Source organism: Panthera tigris, chromosome X (genome assembly GCF_018350195.1).
Source record: "Panthera tigris isolate Pti1 chromosome X, P.tigris_Pti1_mat1.1, whole genome shotgun sequence".
Classification (NCBI taxonomy): Eukaryota; Metazoa; Chordata; class Mammalia; order Carnivora; family Felidae; genus Panthera; species Panthera tigris.
The window spans coordinates 75,956,536-75,977,165 of NC_056677.1; the positions used below are offsets into that span (position 1 = coordinate 75,956,536).

At 36.3% G+C, this 20,630-nt stretch overlaps 1 non-coding gene across 1 annotated transcript; it reads right to left on the reverse strand.

Annotated features, from left to right (window-relative positions):
- Window positions 1-237: 237 nt before the first annotated feature.
- Window positions 238-341, reverse strand: LOC122235586. The gene has a single exon (XR_006213636.1). It is a non-coding gene; the product is annotated as a U6 spliceosomal RNA (small nuclear RNA).
- Between the last annotated feature and the right edge of the window lie 20,289 nt (window positions 342-20,630).

Sequence of the window (20,630 nt, forward strand, 5' to 3'; positions counted from 1 at the left end):
AAAAGATTATAAGAAACATGAATGAGAGAGGATACATGACTTGGCTAGTGTAAATTGAGGCAAAAATAACCCATTGATAATAGTTTATGTCTTCTTAAATTCCTAAATGCACTTTTCTGAATTTATGGTGAACTTGACTCAAATGCTTGTCAATCCTTAAGAGTATTAATTATTCAGAATTCTCTATGCTGCCTTTTTTGACTTTCCACTTATATATTCTATTTTCTTTTCTTTTCTTTTTTTATGTAACACTTCAGGAATTTGCATGTCATCCTTGCACGGAGGACATGCTAATCTATATATTGTTCCAATTTTAGTATATGTGCTGCCAAAGTGAGCACTCATATATTATATTTTCTTTTAAAAATGCATTTTTGAATCTTTCTGATCAAGCTCTTAATTTATTAACACGTGTAAATTTAGTTTTATTCCATCTCAAGTAGCAGCTATGAAACTACTCTTTGGGAATCACTGTAATGAGTACTTCGCAAATGGAATATATCTTGTTTGTGTACAGACTGTGTTGATCATACAAGGCTCAACCCATTATATTCCTTTGTATATTCTTCTACTTCAGAGGTTAGTGTCTATCTACACATCCTGACTCTGAGTCTACAATATAGAAATCTCTTGGGTCCTTCCACACTTTGTTTACTTCCTTTAACTCTTGGCAGCTCCAGTTCTGTCTCTGGCAGCTTTTTGGGAAAAATCCTTTTTAACATTCCCTGACAGGCCCTGAGATAATTCTGGGAAGTTTACTAACTTGCCCTTCTAAACCTCTAGTGCTTTCTTTCCTTTGCAGATGTTTTGCTGCGCTTTTCATAACTCTAAGTGTATTTCAGATGAAACACAGTAGTTTACAGTTGCTGCAGCCTTTCTCACACTAAGGTTCCAAACAAGTTTTAGCAGCTAGTTCCTAAGGAGACTGGCAAAAAAAAACTTGATTACTAATTCTGTGCTAAATGGATTTTTACAATGGGACATTCCTCAATATTTGATGCAGTCTTTAAAGCAAATGATTTCTACCTTATGTCATTACTACTTGTATCATACTCCATTCTCAGCTTTAAAAGATTCCATGTCTGTACTTCTATAAATGGGCTTGATTTTATTTAAAACTTTTGAGAGAAGTTAGAGGTTTCCAATTATGATGGAGAAACAGGTAAAAATGGTACCAGTGAGGTCAAGTGAATTGACACATAAATATAATAAACTGTACTTTCTGGAAATACTATCTCTATAAAGGTGAAAGTTTTGTTTTCTTGGCTGTAATTTGTGAATAGGTGAAGGCGGGCTGCTTGGGTAAAAATTTGAGCAAACAGACTCAGATGTTTCTAATGTGTTTCCAGTGTCCCAGGGTCGGGGATCAGCTCTAGTGTGAGGTGACAAAGATGTGCTCAGAATTTCACAAATAAAGCCACACTGCATTGAATCCAATGCCATATAATGGAGAGTACATCACATGTGTGATATGGAGTGGAATGCCATGTCAATGAGGAAATCATTGAAAGTAGACTCTGAACTATAACTGCTAATGGTTGCTTTACAAATTACATTGATCCACTAATATCATGTCAAATTATTTCTTGTTTAGTTATCAAACAAAATTTTTAACATTCTAACAGGAGAACTGAGACATATTTTACCTTGATTTATGACTCACATTAGTAAAGTAAGTTTTGTTGGTGGGTTTCTTATTATAAAATTATTTAGATCATAAATAATAACACATGAATAAATTGAACAGTTTATTGAAAAAAGCATCTGGAATCTCAATGTGTTTTGTTTGTTTTCATGAGTTATATGAGTTATAAATATATAAATTATGTAAATGAGTTATAGTCCTCATTTAAAATATATTCCAATATACCTCTGATTTAAAAAAATCTTTAAAAATAATCTTAATAAACTAAAAATGGAAAATAATTCCATAATGTGATAAACACCAATGACATATTTAACAGTAAAACATTAGAGCATTTATTAAATGTATTCAAATTAGTATACCTACTTTATAATACATTACTAGGTTTATGATAATAAAGGGTTTCATAATTAAATAAATTTGGGAAGTGCTGGGTTAAAGCTTTTCTTTTAACGCAGGACTTCTCAGAGCCATTAATATTACTATTCCCTGGGACTATCTAAGAGAAATAAATAATTTGGTTGTATCACAAATGTATTTGAACACAGGAATCTTTTTCTAGAGCATCTCTAGTAAGCAGGGCTCTGAGGACTATGCCTTGGCAAATGTTGACACAGTATTCAGCATACATAAGTCAGTATGTGCTAACCTTCTGTCAGCAATTACTTTTGTCTAACTCACCACAGGCAAGTGTCATGTTAGTGGTATGGTTAAATGTCATTGTGCATTAGAATCAGCTGGGGATGTTTGTAAAAATTCAGATTCCTAGGCTCCTCTCATTCAGCAGATGTAGCCTGAGTTTCACGAATTTACATGTTACCAAGCATCAAGTGAGTTTTCTCATGTAGGAGTCTATAATTTATACTTTGAGAGGCACCATATTACAAAGTTTGCGTCATTTAATAAATAAGAAAAACGAATGCATTAACTATATAATTCTGAAACTGGACATTTAATAGCATTGTGTTTTGTGCTGGTCTCAGCCCATCAATAAGTAATGTTGTGGTTTGACTGGCCTTTGTAGCTCTTATTATGATTGCAAGATGCCCTTCAGCAACAACCATCAGGAAACTTTGAAAAAATAAAAGTTTATTACTTACAAGACCAGGAAATTACGCAGCACATCTGGGGCCACAAAGCAAAGTGACAACTAGAGAAAAAGAGCACATTGGGCCAGAGGTTCTGTTTTTATTGAGGTCGAGGGTGGGGGCTTAGGGGTTCCTGGGCTCAACTCTTTATTGGCAAATTTAAAGCATAAGATTGGGAATTTAAAACACCGTAAGAGAAAAGGCAAGTGGCTCAAATGGTGTTATTAAAATCAACCAAAATCTCACAAAACAAAGTAACATTAGTTTGGGGGTGATGTGAAGGGGTGGCCTGGTTCTTTTTCTAGTCTTATGAATGGCAATGTGCTTGCATTACAAAACAAAACAACAACAACAACAACAACAACAAACAACTGTCAAGTCTTAACACTACACACTGACATCACATGTTGAAACTGGGACATTATGAAAAGTTTTTTGACAAAAGGTCAGTTAGGTATAAATAAAGACTCTACATTCACTTATATGTTAGTCATCTTTAATAATCATATGCCAAGCATGGACTCATTGATTCACTATTGTCTTAAAATATTTGTGTAATGTGCACTTTTGATTATGCGGCATATAATTAAAAGCAATGAAAATGCCCCTTCTCTTGTGAACTTCAACATGCACTTCCTCTTCCAGCAATGATTGTAGTTCTTTACACATAGCATGGTATTTTGTGCTTCATGCCTCTCCTCACGCTATTCCCTAGCCTAAAATGTTCTTTTCGGTTTCTTCCCCCGTTATTCTTCCATGCTGAGTATGAATATGTATGGGTGGTTTGGAATGAGCGTAACTTATTTATGTAGCTAAATGAACAATGATTGAGGCTGGTAAAGTGTGTGTGTGTGTGTGTGTGTGTGTGTGTGTAGTTGATGGGACAGGAATAGTATTTGTTAGTCTGAAACAGGTTACTAAAGAGCCTAAAATTCCAAGGCAGGTTCAGAAGGACTCAGGTGATCCAGTAAGCTACAGATAAATAGTAATTCAGGAAGGGATTAGTATGAGGAAGAGAAGCAGTTGAAATTGTACTCAGGGGGCAATTGTGTGGCTCAGTCGGTTGAGCTTCCTACCTCAGCTCAGGTCATGATCTCATGGTTCGTTAGTTCAAGCCCCACATCGGGCTCACTGCTGTCAGCACACAGCCTGCTTTGGATGCTCTGTCCCCTTGTCTCTTAGTGTCCTTCCTCTGCTCATTCTCTTTCTCTCTTTCTGCTCCCTCTAAAATAAACAAAACATTAAAAAATAAAGAAATTGCACTCAGTTTCCAAGATACCCTTTTTTACCCTAAAGAATTTTGCTTATCATTGAACCTCATTCACTTGTTTTTTGGTAATAATTTCATTACCTTTTGACTAATTTTCACACCTACTTGGATATGTCTTAGGAGTAGCACTTTATTGTGCATTAATAATGATTACTGGTTACCGACTGAATGGGATGGCTCTTTCTACCACATCTTCAGATTTCAGTCAAAGCATTTATTTTTAATCATTCTGAAAATAAAAACAAATACAATGCTTCTCAATTATTTCCATTATTACTACTTCTCAATATTCAAGTAAAGAAAGCAGCATATCTTGCCATCTCCCTTATTTGCATTCGATGCTACAATTTTTGTCAAGATGCCAAATATCTGCCATGATTGACATATGTTGTAGATGAATTGTGGTCTTAATGTTTGATAATGGAGAAGAATTCTATTTAAGGTTTTTAGAGATGTTATATTTGACTCCCTTCTAGTGTGAGACTTGTTTTCAGAGAAAATAAAAGAAAGGGCATTGCACTTAGTTATGATTCATAAATGTCAGGATTTAAGTGTTTTAGGACTTTGTGGGAGCAGAAGAGGTAGTGGAAACAGGAAACCAGGCTGCCATAAGCATACACAAAACAAGTAATTAATTGACTACAGACATGAGGGAACTTACAGAGAACATTAGAAAATACTATTGTACATGAAATATATTAACATCAATATCATGAAATGCTGGATGGCTGGATTTTTATAACAGAGCAAGTCATTTTAATTTGATCTAAGTTTCAGCTTTTAATTGAGTTTATAAGAACATGGGAAAATTAACAAGCAGCTTCTGGCAATTCAAAAACAATATTTTGGTTCAGAGTCTAAGCTCCACTCTAAATTTGGGAAATCTGACTCAGGATAAAAACGGAGCAAAGAAAAGTCATGCTGTAATACCAAGGATAGCAGACCTATGCATCTGATTTTAAATAGATTCTGATTGTCATTGTTTGTCAGAAAAGTTACTATTCCTTTGGACATAATCATATCTTACAGTGAACAACAAATCTTCTCTAATTATAGATGGTTAAATCAGCTACATGACTTTTTGCTCTGTGAAAAGTCAAGAATATCATGTAGAATAATTTTCCAAAAACCTTCAAAGTGGAGCAGTCTGCTGAGGTCAGAGATGAGTCTTCTTGTTAATGGACCCCAAAAGAACTTGGCAAGAAACTTTTTTTATAATGGGACTTCGTGTCTTTTGACTAGGAGGGAGAAGACTTATGTGTTCAAAATTGCTGCTTCATACAAGAAATCTAAAAGATCATTATTTTTACTTTCCTGAAAAGAGTGCCCTGAGCAATCATATTTGTATCTCAATAACCTCAATGTATAATCTAACCTGTCACTGTTTTGCATCCTTAGATGAAATGCTTTATCGTCTTACTCCATCATTCAGTAGAACAATGCAGGGCAAAACAGAATATTCTATGGTGGAAGACATGAATCATATTCTGGAGATGAGGGGGGCATCTAAAGATGAAGTATAGTTTTTCTTTTCCTTGAAGAGGTAATGGATCTCTTCTGCTTCTTCTTTTTCTTATAAAAGAACAAATTCAGTTGTTTTCACCCAGCTCCCAAGTCACATCCAGCAGAAAATTTACTTTTTCAGAAACTGTTGGGCCAGGAAAAAAAGTCAGCTCAACAACCATCTGATTCAAGTTTTCTCTAATTATATATATCTCAGTTGATTCCTCCCTTTATTTTCATTCTCTTGCATCTTATATACAATTTGAATTCATTGTCAGAAGTAATTTTATGTAAAAATAACATTAAATATTTATATTATTTGGAAACTGACTTTAAACATTTTAGTAGCCTGTGACTGTGTTGAATGTGTGAGTTAATGAATGAGTGGATCTTGAATTTGACTTGTGAAGATTAGAAACTATATGGAAGTGTCTAACTAACATTCCACTTTATAGTAATCCAAATGCCGCAGTATACTTTTTCTTCTTTTCTAATTTAAGTAGAAGAAAATATTTCTCTACTGTTTATTTTACCTCCATGAAGGCGGATACAATGGCTTTCACCTACATTCTTTAAAAGAGTGCATAAACATAATTGATCCTCTATGCCTAGTTTTAGAAAGAATAAGTGCAAATGAAAGTAATAAGACCAAGTGGCCACAGTGACCTTCTAGCTGCTCCTCAAACCTGCTAATTAATTACCCATCTCAGGTCTTTTGCACTTGCTATATCCTTTGTTGTTGATGCTCTAGAGCATTCTATACCTATGAGATAGATTCCATCATTTTATTTAGGTCTATGTTAAAATGTTGCTTCTTTAGAAAAAAAATTTCTCTCCACATTCTATTAAAATAGTCTATCTTCCACTACCTCAACCCAAGTGCTCTTACCCTACTTCACTTTTTCTTCATAACACAAATTACTATGACATTGTGTTATGTCATTATGTGTTTGATGTTTTGTCTCTCTTTTTTTCCCCTCATCCACTGCCACTATGGAATGTGAAATCCATTAGTCCTAGGACTATACCATTCCAGGGTTTTATCAGGAAACAGAAATCCTTGCAGATTGTTCAAATAAAGAAACTTTAAAGGATTATTTCCAGCAGTATGGGCAGGGCTACAAGAATAAACAAAGTATTTTTTTTCTTTCAATTCCAGTAGTGTTACCTTACAGTGTTACATTAGTTTCAAGTGTACAAGATAGTGATTCAACACTTCCATATATCACCCAGTACTCATCATGACAAGTGTACTCCTTAATCCCCATCACCTATTTCACCCATCTCTCCACCCACCATCTCCATAGTAAACAAACTATATTGAAACTAGACTTGAAAGGACAAGAGAAAGGAAAAAATGTTAGTAAAGCCCATTGAGAACTGGGTCTGGGAAGAAGAGATTGTCTGAAAGAAGATGTAGTCTTGGAGAAACTCAACTACTGACAAGGAGAGACACAGCCTTGAGTCAGGAGGAGCAAAAGAAATTAAGAAACTCTCTTTCCATTTTCTAATCTTCTACCAGTGCACTCATTGTTAAAGCTGGAGCAGAAATCAGCTGGCAAGGAACCCCCATGTGAAGCAGTTCTTAGAGGTCAGCCTCTTGGAGAACAGAGTAAACCAGAGAAGGGTGGAGGCTGAATCCTGTAAGGGGAACAGAATAAATAGCACACGTGTATTGTTTGGCTCCCTGCTGTGTCTTCATGTCAATAACAGTTACTAATGCACTTTAGGTACTCAATAATTTTTGTTAAATAATATAATCAATGGTAGTGGAGAGTCAGGAGTAAAAAACAAAACCAAACCAAACAAAACTGTGGCATTGATCCGGAATATTATCATATAGGGTTTCATATCTTATTTTGGGGCGAGGCTAGTTGTCCAAGATTTATGTTTAGAGAAATTCACAGATAGATTCTTTGAAAAGAATGACATTCTGTGTCTTTTGTTTAACATCTCAATCTAGTAACCACTTAGGTTGTAATTTATGGGTTAGATCTTTTTTTAAGTTTATTTATTTATTTTGAGGGGGGACAGAGAAAGAGGGAGATAGAGAGAGAGAGAGAGAGAGAGAGAGAGAGAGAGAGAATCTTAAGCAGGCTCTGCACTGACATCATGGAACTTGATGCAGAGCTTGAAGTCACCAACCATGAGATCATGACCTGAACCAAAACCAAGAGTTGGACATTTAACCAACTGAGCCACCCAGGAGCCCCTTGGGTTAGATCTTAATATTCAATGATCCTGGGAGAAATTTTCCAGTAAGAAATTTTGGTAAGTAGATATTTATGTTCCTTAGAGTAAAAGGCACTGGATGATAGTTATGGAATTACTTTATTATTATAAAAAGCAAGCAGGCAAAAATGACTTAATGATAGAACTGATTAATTAGCTTTAACTTTTAGCTTGATTCATGGGGATCCATGGAGATGAGTACCAGAAATAGTGGACATAGGTATATCTATGATCTCAACTCTGTGTTGTGTACCTCTACTTATTTCATCCTGTTTTATTACAAGACCATTCAAACACTAATGTAAATGATAGGTTAAAGAGGGTGTCATTCACACCCTCTTCTGGACATATTGAGTCTGAGTTACCTATTGGGTACCCAAGTATCAGTATCTTGCTGCAATTGGGATACATGGGTCTTAATCTGAAATAAAAAGACTAAAAATTACTTGTTCACAGGTGGTAGTTAAACCATGTCAGAAGATAGTATCATCTAGGGAGGAACATGAGAAGAAACATAAGCTCCTTGGATTTACTCCCTTCATTATCTCTGAACAAACCAGAAATCAGAATGCTGTGTCCCTAGATGCTTGCACTGAGTGTGTGCGTTTGGGATGAAGTGTTTCACAGCCTGCAAAACATGGAGCTCAAAATGACCTGAGTAGCAGTGTCAGAGAATGAAACTGAAATAGTAAGAGATTCAATTAATACCAACTTAAAGGTCAATCTGAAGGTGGTAGGCAAAAAGAGAGAATCTGGGCATGAGACAATAATTATGAGAAACAAACAGCAGCAGATCAGAGTGCAGTAGTATAATGACAGAATGTGGAGAGGTTCCCTGAGTGCTAGAGTATAGCCACAAGCACCTTTAAAAAAAAATAATGTCTTATTTATTTTTGAAACAGAGAGAGAGACAGAACATGAGCGGGAGGAGGAGCAGAGAGAGAGGGAGACACAACATTCGAAGCAGGCCCCAGGCTCTAAGCTGTCAGCACAGAGCCCGATGTGGGGCTCCAACTCATGAACTGTGAGATCATGACCTGAGCCGAAGCTGGACCCTCAACCGGCTGAGCCACCCAGGCCCCCCATAGCCACTAGCACCTTTACTGAGACATCTGCAGCTAAAGTGGAGTGTCGGAAGGAGATTCTAAGGTGCTGAGCTGATCTAAAATAATGACTAAATGATGCAGAGATAGAGAAGCAAGATAATCATTGGCAGAGGATTTCATCAGAACATTTTCATTGCAGTGGTGGGAACAAAAGGCAAACCATAGTAGATTGAGAAGTGATGAAATAGAAATAAATGGAAGCAACAATTCAAGGTCAAGCTATTCTTTCAAGGAGCTCATCTGTAAAGGGAAGACGGGGCCAGTAACTATAGGAGGAGGCAGGCTGTGGTGAGGAATTTTACTTTATTTTTTGAGAGTTTTATGTTTGTTTATTTATTTATTTATTGAGAGGGAGAGAGAGAGAGAGAGAGAGAGAGAGAGAGAGAGAGAGAGAATCCCAAGCAGGCTCCACACTGACAGTGCAGAGCCCAAAGAGGGGATCAATACCACAAACTGTGAGATCATGACCTGGCTGAAATTAAGAGTCTGGCACTTAACCGACTGAGCCACCCAGGTGCTTTGTTTATTTTTAAGAAGAGAGATTCTTGAGCATATGTGTAGCCTCTGAACACTATCTTGAAAATGAGAGCGAGGAGAAAGATAGGGGAGGGGAGAGAGGGAAAAATGAAAATAACAAATGGGCAAGGTCTTAAGAATTGTGGGGAAAGGGGTCAATAACATGGGTGGGAAGATTTGTATGTAAGCTAAGAAGTGAGATCTTTTCTTCAGAGGCTTCATTAAAAAGAAGGTGAGGGTGATAGAGTGATAAGTTTTAGGGTATTCAGGTGGGAAGTTGAGGGAGTTGATATTTGTTTTCCTTTTTCGTTATTAAATTTTTTTTAATTTTATGTATTTTGAGAGAAACAGAGACAATGTGAGTGGGGGAGGGGCAGAGAGAGAGGGAGACCGAGAATTCTAAGCAGGCTGTGCACTGCCAGGGCAGAGCCAGTTGCGGGGCTCAAACCCATGAAACCAGGAGATCATGATCTGAGTCCAAACCAGGAGTCAGATGCTTAACCCACTGAACCACCCAGGCACCCTGATATTTCTTTTTCTTTAATGAAAAAAGGCTGAGATGAAAGAGAGCTTTGGTGGTGGTGTTGTATACATCACTTTGAGAAAGGTGGTAAAGGTTTGGAGTACAAGGAGAGATTAAAGCTGGAAGGACCTTTAAAAATCTCTTTGTTCTGTGGTTTTCAAACTTTTATTTTTCATCATCCCAACCATTTCTCCAAATGAACTCTTTGCAGCAGTCCCGCACATGCAAATCAGATAGAAGTTCAGTGGCTCATATTAAAGAGGTGGAGATTGACCCTGAACCTCAATCATTAGGTGCCCTTGCTCCCCACACCTGCCCATCCTCCTCATTGCTCAATGAAGTTCCATAAATATCTCTGAATAGTCCTTAGGACTTCTTTGAGCATAGTTTTAAAACTATCAACCTTATCATTTTGTAAATGAGGAATGAACCTAGAGGACTGACTTGACTTGTTTGAAGTAGAGTCAGGACTAGAATCTACATCTCCTAATTCCTAACCAGAACATTTTTTTTTTACCATATTATGCTATACCACTGCTTGTGGACCTTAAATCAATTGCCATTGATAAAAGTCTTCAAGAATCTGGAGTTTAGGCTTTATTTATCCAAAAACATTCATCCTTTGACAATTCCTTTAAAATGTACTTCAAATGTACTTCACATTTCTTATTTGTTAAAGATAAAAGGAAATGTCTTCTTCTACCTACCTCACAACTTTTGTATTAAATAAGAAAGTGTGACATGCTCAGAGATCCTTGGAAGGAGGTTGGTTGCATATTCAATATATTACTTGTGAAAAATATAAAGGCTTTTCTGGGGACATCATCAACCAGAACTGGTAATGAAAAATTTTAAACATTTAAAAAAAGTAAGTTACTACATGTAATTTTCAGTAACATTTTTTAACCTTGAATTATATTTCTAAGATTCATCATGTTATTGTGTGTAGCTATAGTTCATTCCTTTTCACTGCTGTGTAGTTTTTCCATTGTCTGAATATGCCACATTTTATTTATTATAGTTTAGGGGTACATGTATATGTGACAAAATTAGAGTATTTTTAAAAAGCAAAGTAATGATTGTTTAAAATCAGCATAGTGATGATCTCTTGAAAATAAACAGGGTATGAGATTAGAAAGAACCCTCCAGGCAGCTTTAATATTGTTAATAATAGTTTATTACAGTCTTTCTCAAAGTGTGATCTCAAGGGTGCCATCATCAGCATCACCTGGGATCTTGTTAGAAATTCAGATTTTCAAGTCCTACCCAGATCTACTGAATCAGAAACTATGAGGGGTGCATCCAGAAATCCATATTGTAAGAAAGCTCTCCAGGTGATTCTGATGTATGTTTAAATTTGAGACCTGCTATGGTAATGTTACACTTTATAATTAACACATAGGCTTCCCTCTCTCTCTCTCTTTTTCTCTACCCCTTTCTCTCCTTTTATCTCATATTACATAATACAGAATAAAATGAAAACATCTGAGCAGTGGCTGACCAGAAATAAAGAGCTGTAGGGATATTAGAACTATTTGAGAGCTATTCTTTTTTCAGGTTATTTAGTCAGAAGGGCAAATGGCAAGAAGAAAGGAAAGAAGAATGGAATCATGGAGTAATTCAGGAGGAAGGTGAAGTTTGGATAAGAAAGGATACTTTTTGTAGTATGTTATGATAAGAATGTAACTGAAAACTGAGTGTGTGTATGCTTAGAACTATACATTATTTGGAAAGGTTAGCATGACCCATTGATAGAAATAATTAGTCTCCCTCTTACTTATCCCTGCTTTTGAATAATTTAGACCCGGTAGGGAATAACTTATTCTCACTGCAGGACCCAACTAATGTTATCCAAATATATCTTGCTGCCTGGTCCAAGCATTCTAAAATGAAATGAATCTATGTCATTACTACTTTGATTCCTTTTTTAAAAAATTTTGGAACTGCAGTTACCTTTGCAAACTATCTCCTTTTCCCTGCTGCTAGTATCACATATCATCATATTGAAAATGAACACTCACAGAAAGGGGGAAAGCATAGTCTATTTATTTTTAAAGAAACCAGTTATTAACTGAACATCTATTCTTAAATGACTTACTAGTGTTCAGAATGCAAAAGGGTCATCTACACTGAACAATAGCACACAGTCTAACAGTTACAAGTGTCATTGTTGCACACAGAGGATATTGAGGACTTTTAACCTGCCAAACCCCCAGGGACACTTAAGAATCTCTTGAAAGGAATTAATTGTGCAACATGCACACCCTAAGGAAAACACCTCAAGCAGAGAGAAAATAAGAACAAATTAGTTTTATACATCTTTGGGGTTGCCATTTGCAACGTGTTTTGGACCACGAAGATACCAGAGCAATATTTTAGCATTTTTACCAGACATTTATTAAGGGCAATAAAATTCCAAAAGAAGAGTCTCTTGTTATCATCTTGTTGAGGTTCTTGCTGTTGTAATAACTTCTTAACCAGCTTACCCTCCTCATTCATTGCCCACACTCCAATCCATTCCTCCTGCCACTGCTAGATTGACCTTTACACAGTACAGCTTTGATTTTGTCATTGGCCCATAGATACTACATCTCTGCTTTTGCTTCGGTAAAGTAGAAACCCAGAACTGTGAACCTTACTCTTAATAATTGTACAGGATCTTTACATATTTTTGTGTACTAACTCCTCCTGGTATTATTTGACTATTTTATTATTGTTTTAGTCTTTTATTTTATTTGAATCTCTTTACATACATATTTTTATCCTATTGCATTGCATTTATTGTTATTTGCCTCAAATTCTTTTGGGGACATGGAAACTTGAAAATAAATAGTTCATAATATGGCAAATGATTATCCTTCTGAGAAGCTTTCAATGTCTCCCTATTCACTAAATAAAATATGAGCATCTTTTTTTTAAGTTTATTAATTTTTGAGAGAGAGATAGAGAAAGGGAGACAGACAGACAGACAGGCAGAAAATCCCGAGCGGGTTCTGTGCTGACAGAGCAGAGCCTGACATGGGGCTCAAACTCACAAACAGTGAGATCATTATCTGAGTCAAAATCAAAAGTTGGACACTTAACTGACTGAACCATTCAGGTGCCCCCACTATGATCTTCTTAATCTAGCTGATGTCCACCATGATGTGGCTTTAATCTACTGTTGCAGTTTTATTGTCCACTCTCCAACGATGTCCACTTTATGGCCTATCAGACTGAATCACTTGCCTTTCTCCAAACTTACCATGTATTTTTCCTGCCTCTACACCGTTCTTCATGCTGTTACTTCTATCTAGGTTATTTTCTCTCTTATCACTGCTGTTGAGAACCTCTCTGTTAAATTCCACAGCTCTACTGCAACTTCTACCTGAAGTCTTCCCTGCTTTAGCCACCATTTATAATCTGCCCCACTCTAGAAAAATTTCTTTTATTGTCCTTATCATATTCTATCTTGTATTTGTACACTTAGCTTGTACCACCACCCCTTTCATGCCCAGAAAAGCTAGAAGCTTCTTGAGGGCAGAGGCCATGTCCCATTTATCATCGTATCCTCTCTATAGCATGTGTATCAGTCTATTGTATACAGTAGTTGCTCAACAAATATTTGTTGAACAAATTTATACGAATAAAAATAATAATTGTAACTGTATTTCTGTTTGCATGAGGGTTATGTTTTCGCATTGGGACACATGGGCAGAGGACTACTCAGTACAACTCATTCTTTTACTGGAAAACCCAATAAAAAGGGTAAGTTCTGCTGTCACAGGGTCAGAGCACTATCTCTGAAGGATACTTTGCTCATTTTTATTTAAAAATAACATTATAGGGGCTCCTGGTGGCTCAGTTGGTTGAGCATCCAACATCGGCTCAGGTCATGATCTCGTGGTCTGTGAGTTCGAGCCCCGCCTCGGGCTCTGTGCTGACAGCTCAGAGCCTGGAGCCTGCTTTGGATTCTGTGTCTCCCTCTCTCTCTGCCCCTCCCCCGCTCATGGTCTGTCTCTCTCTCTCTCTGTCAAAAATAAATAAACATTAAAAATTTTTAAATAACATTATATGTTTTGCATAAAAAGGAACACTAATCCCCATGGATTGAATAATTTGGGGGAAAGTATCCAACGAACCTTCAAAATATAATTAGTTATCCACAGAAGCAAATATGGACATATACAGTAACATGGCAATGCTAACCTCTGGACAGAAAGTTAGGATACAACTTGTTTGTCCTATTATAGTGTAGTTACTGGAATGCTTAAATGTTCCACTGAGTTGCCCAAGCTATTCAAGAAGTCACCAGACACTCTGAATCAGTTTGGAGAGTTTGGTAATATGCCCTTAGAGATAGAGACAGAATACAGATGCCAAAAATAAATCTGATGAGTGGGTGCAGCAGAATTCCTAGTATGACAAAATCAGGAAATAGGGTTTTATTGATTTGAAAACCATAACAGGAAAGCAAAAGACCATGATAATGCTTGATTTTTTTTTCTAATGTTTATTTATTTTTGAGAGAGAGAGACAGAGTGTGACCAGGGGAAGGGCAGAGAGAGACAGAGAGGGAGGCAAGGAATCTGAGGCAGGCTCTAGGCTCTGAGCTGTCAGCACAGAGCCTGATGCAGGGCTTGATCCCACAAACCGTGAGATCATGACCTGAGCAGAAGTTGGACGCTTACCCGACTGAGACATCCAGGCACCCCTATAATGCTTGATTCTTAAAGCGAATGCTGTTAAATAAACATATAAAGATGCCAGAAGTTTAATATGATCCCTGTTTTCCTCATCTTACTTATTTTTACATACTATATTCCCTTTTTCATTTTCTGAGAACTACATTTGTAAAATACATTCTGTAGACTAGACTCATCATATAGTTCATATTTACCTAATTGGTTAAATTAAAAAAAAGAAAGAAAAGACCACCGAGGAGCAAAAGGGAAAAGGGACAAAGAACACTTCAAAGTAATTATCTCACTAATATTTTAGGCTTAAAAAATAGCATTGAGTATACTGTTACTGAAATATGGTTCACTCAGTGACCCTCAAAACCAAACTATGAACAATCCACAGCTTGCCAGAATGTAAGACTTTTCCATTGAAATCATTCTTTTTCTCCCCCTTTATATTGTGTAGCTGCTTTACTGCACAACAATGGGAACACATTTCCTGTCTTTCTTTTTTCTTTTTCTCTTCATTTTTTTTATTCAAGAGCAAGCTTTAGTGTCTAACTAAAATTGCTCCCTCAAATAACGTAGGACAGTAGTATTTAGGACTATTTTTATGTTTTTATTTGTGACCTGGGTTACAGAGGAATGCTAGCTTTGAATTCTGAAAAAAACCCCTATTTCTTCAATTTTTTTTAATGTTTAGGATATATTACATTCATCTTTTGCATAATGTAGTAAAGATGCTTAAATTTAATTCCTTATATGCCTCTTATTGTTAATGTTCCAAGCAGTAACATTTATGAAATAAGATTGTGCTTTTTATACATGTGATTGATCACTTTTGTGTTCTAAAGAATAATCTTAAAAAGCATTATGTTTTTGCCTTAGGTCTTCATAAGCCATCTACACAGAGGCTGTTAAGCAGAAAGAGGTGATGTGACATGATACATGGAGGTATTCAGGTTACATTTTAATTGATATGGGATTATATTTCAAATTTTTTCTACAGTTTTCCCTGCAATAATCACTTATGTAGTCTCCCTGCCATAGTGTTTCATTAAACTTCAGTCATTCTCCATATCACAAAAAGACATCTTCAAAATCATTAAACAGCTATCACTCCTCCTAAAACAACAGCATCTCCTTCCTGTCTGCTGAATCACTTTAGTGTGGCATTCAAGCCCATCCATGATTTGGCTCCAATTCATCTTTCTACCTTTTCCTGTCACTAACAACTCCCCTGCGTGAACTTAAGTTTTAACCACACACATACACACACACTCACCTTCTCTCTTTCCGCTGTCTGTCCTTCCCAATGCCACTGCTTTTGCTCTTATAATACTGTCTACATGGGCCATCCAATCCCTCATTTCTACCTATATTTTGAGTCCCAGTTTAAATGTTCCATGTTTTACCTTCTTCCTTTTACCATTTATTATAGTTTTTATATATTATTTCCTCTATTATTTCCTCTCACAATAGCTCCTTACTTGCAGGAATTTACCTAATAATCCCATAGCACTGCAGCAGCTTTCCTTGTACATGATGATTTCCAATAATCCTTTGCAGACTGATGGGAATGAACAACTGGATCTCTGAACTCTTTTTTTTTTTTTTTTTTGAACTCTTTTTCTTAATCACACGTAGGTATTTACACTTTTCTGGCTAAAGGAACTAATTCCCTAGCAACCTTTCTTTCCACAAACTAGTGAAACCAGATGACTTATAGGTGATGGTGCTGTTCATCATCAGAGATGTAATGTTTATTATGTACAGAAATAACATCAAATTCATTAGTGGAAAACAATGAGAATTAAGTCTCTGACTCAGTAGTTAAAGTCAGAATATCACAGCAAGATGTAGTCCCCACAGACATTTGAAAGAATGACCAAGCCATCAATTTAGCCCAACGAATTTTGGACTTTGCATGAAACAAAGCCTTAGATACATCAATATAACCACACTGGCTGACCTGAGATAAAAGAGTCTCTTTAGCCTCATGCAGAATTTGCATAACTCCAGAATTCAAGCCTCAAGTGCCAACAATACTCAAAATTGTGTGAAGGTTTAGCTCTCTCACACTGATAAAAGGTATCATTTTGAGTTTCTTCACTTATCATTTAAAAGCAAATGTCCCAGCCACTTGTATAAAGGACAGAGAGCTCCCCTCTCTGTTTATTTGGTGAGTTAAGTTGGCAGGCCACCATCAGAGGGAAATTGATGTCTATTAGTACCACAGGTGTGAGTTTGCAATCTCTATTTCTGGAAAATGTCCAGGATATCACTGTTTTGAAGGCTGACTTCCCCTTGGAAAAAAAGTGTAAATGTATCCTGCACAATCGTTACACTGAACTGTACACCAGCAAGAGCTAAAAGCTTCTTGAGAAACAAACACAAGTGGCAAAAGACTAATTCTTTTGGCATTCTTTGTAGGAAAACCATGTTTCTCTGTAAAGAGAAAACTCCAAGAAGTTGGTCATTTGTGGGTTCCTTACAAGTTCCTCTCTGAGGGAGGAAGGAAGAACAACCAAATTAACTGATTTTGTGGGTACTCTGACTACAATATCTGTCACCTATTGACCTCAAGGGTGACACAGCTGTGTGATTTAGCTGGCTATTGGAGTGTCACCTTCCTTCTTAACTACTCCATGCATGTCTCTCCTAAAGCTGTGTCAAATTATCTGATATTTTAAAAGCAACTTATTGTCTCCAATGGCTTTGATCGAAGAGCTGCAAACTAGGTATAAAGATATTTATTAAGTCCCTCATTAAGACCACGTTAAGTCCATAGGCAATTTGGGGAGCAGGTTAAAGAGCTAGAAGATTATTCTAAAAAGCTGAATAATGATAAGTATCTTATAAAATGAACCACCTATTGTTTATTTAGTGAAGGTTCATATCTTGGCACTGTCTTAATGAACTGTGTACTATTTAACTGTCCTAGGAGTTTGTCACTTGCTACAAACAAAACAAACAAATCAGTACTGTGAATCATCAAGTTGATTTTCCCACAGTATTTTTTGTTCATATGAATCAATCAAAATTTGAGGAACATGGGTTAAAAAAAATCAAAAGCTTTTGAATTTAGGACTTCTCAAACCTTTATTCTGTTCCCCAGTGCTTTGTGAATCTCAAAGAAGCTAGAATATGCACTATTTCCCAACTGTGTTTGACCCTAATTCCCATTCCTCAGGCTTCACCAGTGGGACCAAGGTTTTGCCCTTTGATGAATGTTGATGTTGACTGAATACTCATTAACAACAAAATCTGTCAGCTGCATCACTATTGAAGAAGGGTTCACACAGTGAACTAGCTACACTTCCTTTGGTGGATAGAATGAGCTCCACTCATTTGTAACATTCTGTTCTTGGCTTAAGTAACAGTACAACTACCATAATCCTGCATATTTTTTCTGTTAGGTGACTCTAAGAAATTAGTTTGTTTCTATTTAAATAAATGGCACAAAATAACACTGCCTTTAAAGAACAGTTTTTAGTTTCTTTTTAGAGTCTTCACAAAATTAAGACTAAGGGGGATGGAAATGATATAATTTCTGGAAGGAAAGGTGGGCCTCTGCTAATTTGGTAGGCATCATAATTAGAGACCGTTATCACTTTGAATGGGACAGTAATATTGGATCTGCTGCAAATGGTTCTTTCTTTCTGGTTTATTCAATCATTCAGTAAATACTTATTGCACGTTTAATAGATTTCCAGCACTCTTTTAGGTGTTTGAGATAGAGTTGTTAACAAATCTTCCAAATTTATGGAGCTTATATTCAATGGGGGAAGGATATAGATAAGTAAATACATTGATAAATAAAGTATATGTTTACAGATTGGATAATTGATACAAAGGAACTAAAACAAGGTGATAAACTGGAGAATGACTAAGGGGAGTGAGGAATTCTTTGTATTTAAAAAGTGTGATTTACATTAGTAAAAGAAAGGATAAGAACCATATGATCATGTCAATAGATGCAGAAAAATAATTTGATGAAATACAACAACCTTTCTAAATAAAAACCCCAAGAAAGTTGGGATAGAATAAACATACTTAAACATCATAAAAGCCATACATGAAAAGCTCACAGATGATATCATCCTCAATGGGGAAAAACTGAGATCTTTCCCCTGAGGTCAGGAACACAACAGGGATGTCCACTCTCATCACTGATGTTTAACATACTGTTGGAAGTCCTAGATCAGTAATCAGACAACAAAATGAAATAAAAGGGGTCAAAGTTGGCAAGGAAGTAAAACTTCAACTTTGTGCAGATGGCATAATACCATGGAAAACACAAAAGACTCCACCAAAAGACTCCTAGAACTGATACATGAATTCATCAAAGTTGCAGGGTACAAAACCAATGTACAGAAATTGGTTGCATTTTTATACACCAAAAATGAAGCAACAGAAAGAGAAATAAAGAAACTGATACCATTTACAATTGCATCAAAAACCATAAAATACCTAGGAATAAACCTAACCAAAGATGGAAAAGACCTGTATGCTGAAAACTATAGAAAGCTTATGAAGAAAATTGAAGAAGACACAAAGAAATGGAAAATCCATGCTCATGGATTGGAAGAATAAATATTATTAAAATGTCAATACTATCCAAAGCAATGTACACATTCAATGAAATCCCAATCAAAATTGCACCAACATTCTTCTCAAAGCTGGAACAAACAATCCTAAAATTGGTATGAAACCACAAAAGACCCTGAGTAGCCAAAGTAATATTGAGGAAGAAAACCAAAGCGGGAGTCATCACAATCCCAGACTTTAGCCTCTACCAGAAAGCCATAATCTTCAAGACAATATAATATTGGCACAAAAACACCCACATAGACCAGTGGAATAGAATAGAGAACCCAGAATTGGACCCACAAATGTATGGCCAACTTATCTTTGACAAAGCAGGAAAGAGAATCCAATAGAAAAAAGACAGTCTCTTTAGCAAATGGTGCTGGACAGCAACATGCAGAAGAATGAATCTAGACCACTTTCTTACACCATTCACAAAAATAAACTCAAAATGGATAAAGGACCTGAATGTGAGACAGGAAACCATCAAAACCCTAAAGCAGAAAGCAGGGAAAATGCTCTTTGCCCTCAGCCAAGCAATTTCTTACACGACACATCTCCAAAGGCAAGGGAATTAAAAGCAAAAATGAACTATTGAAACCTCATCAAGTTAAAAAGCTTCTGCACTGCAAAGGAAGAAGTTAATAAAACTAAAAGTTAACAGATGGAATGGGAAAAGATATTTGCAAATGACATATCAGATAAAGGGCTAGTATCCAAAGTCTTTAAAGAACTTACCAAACTCCACATCCAAAAAACAAATAATCCAGTGAAGAAATGGGCAGAAGACATGAATAGACAATTTTCTAAAGAAGACATCCAGATGGCCAATTGACACATGAAAAGATACTCAATGTCACTCATCATCAGGGAAATACAAATCAAAGTCACACTGAGATACAACCTCACACCAGTCAGAGTGGCTGAAATGAACAAATCAGGAAAATACAGATGCTAGCAAGTATGTGGAGAAACGGGAAACCTCTTGCACTGTTGGTGGGAAAACAAACTGGTGCAGCCACTCTGGAAAACAGCGTGGAAGTTCCTCAAAAAATTAAAAATAGAACTACCCTATGACCCAGCAATAACACTGATAGGAATTTACCCAAGTGATACAGGAATGCTGATGCATAGGGGAAATTGTACCCCAATGTTTATAGCAGAGCTTTCAACAATAGCCAAATTATGGGAGGAGACTAAATGTCCATCAACTTATGAATGGATAAAGAAGACTTGGTTTGTATACACAAAGGAATACTACTTGGCAATGAGAAAGAATGAAATTATGCCATTTGCAGTAACGTGGATGGAACTGGAAGGTACTATGCTGAGTGAAATAAGTCAGTCAGAGAAGGAAAAATATCATGTTTTCACTCATATGTGGATCTTGAGAAACCTAACAGAAAACCATGAGGGAAGGGAAGGGGAAATATTAGTTATAAACAGAGAGGGAGGGAGGAAACCCACAAGAGACTCTTAAATACAGAAAACAAACT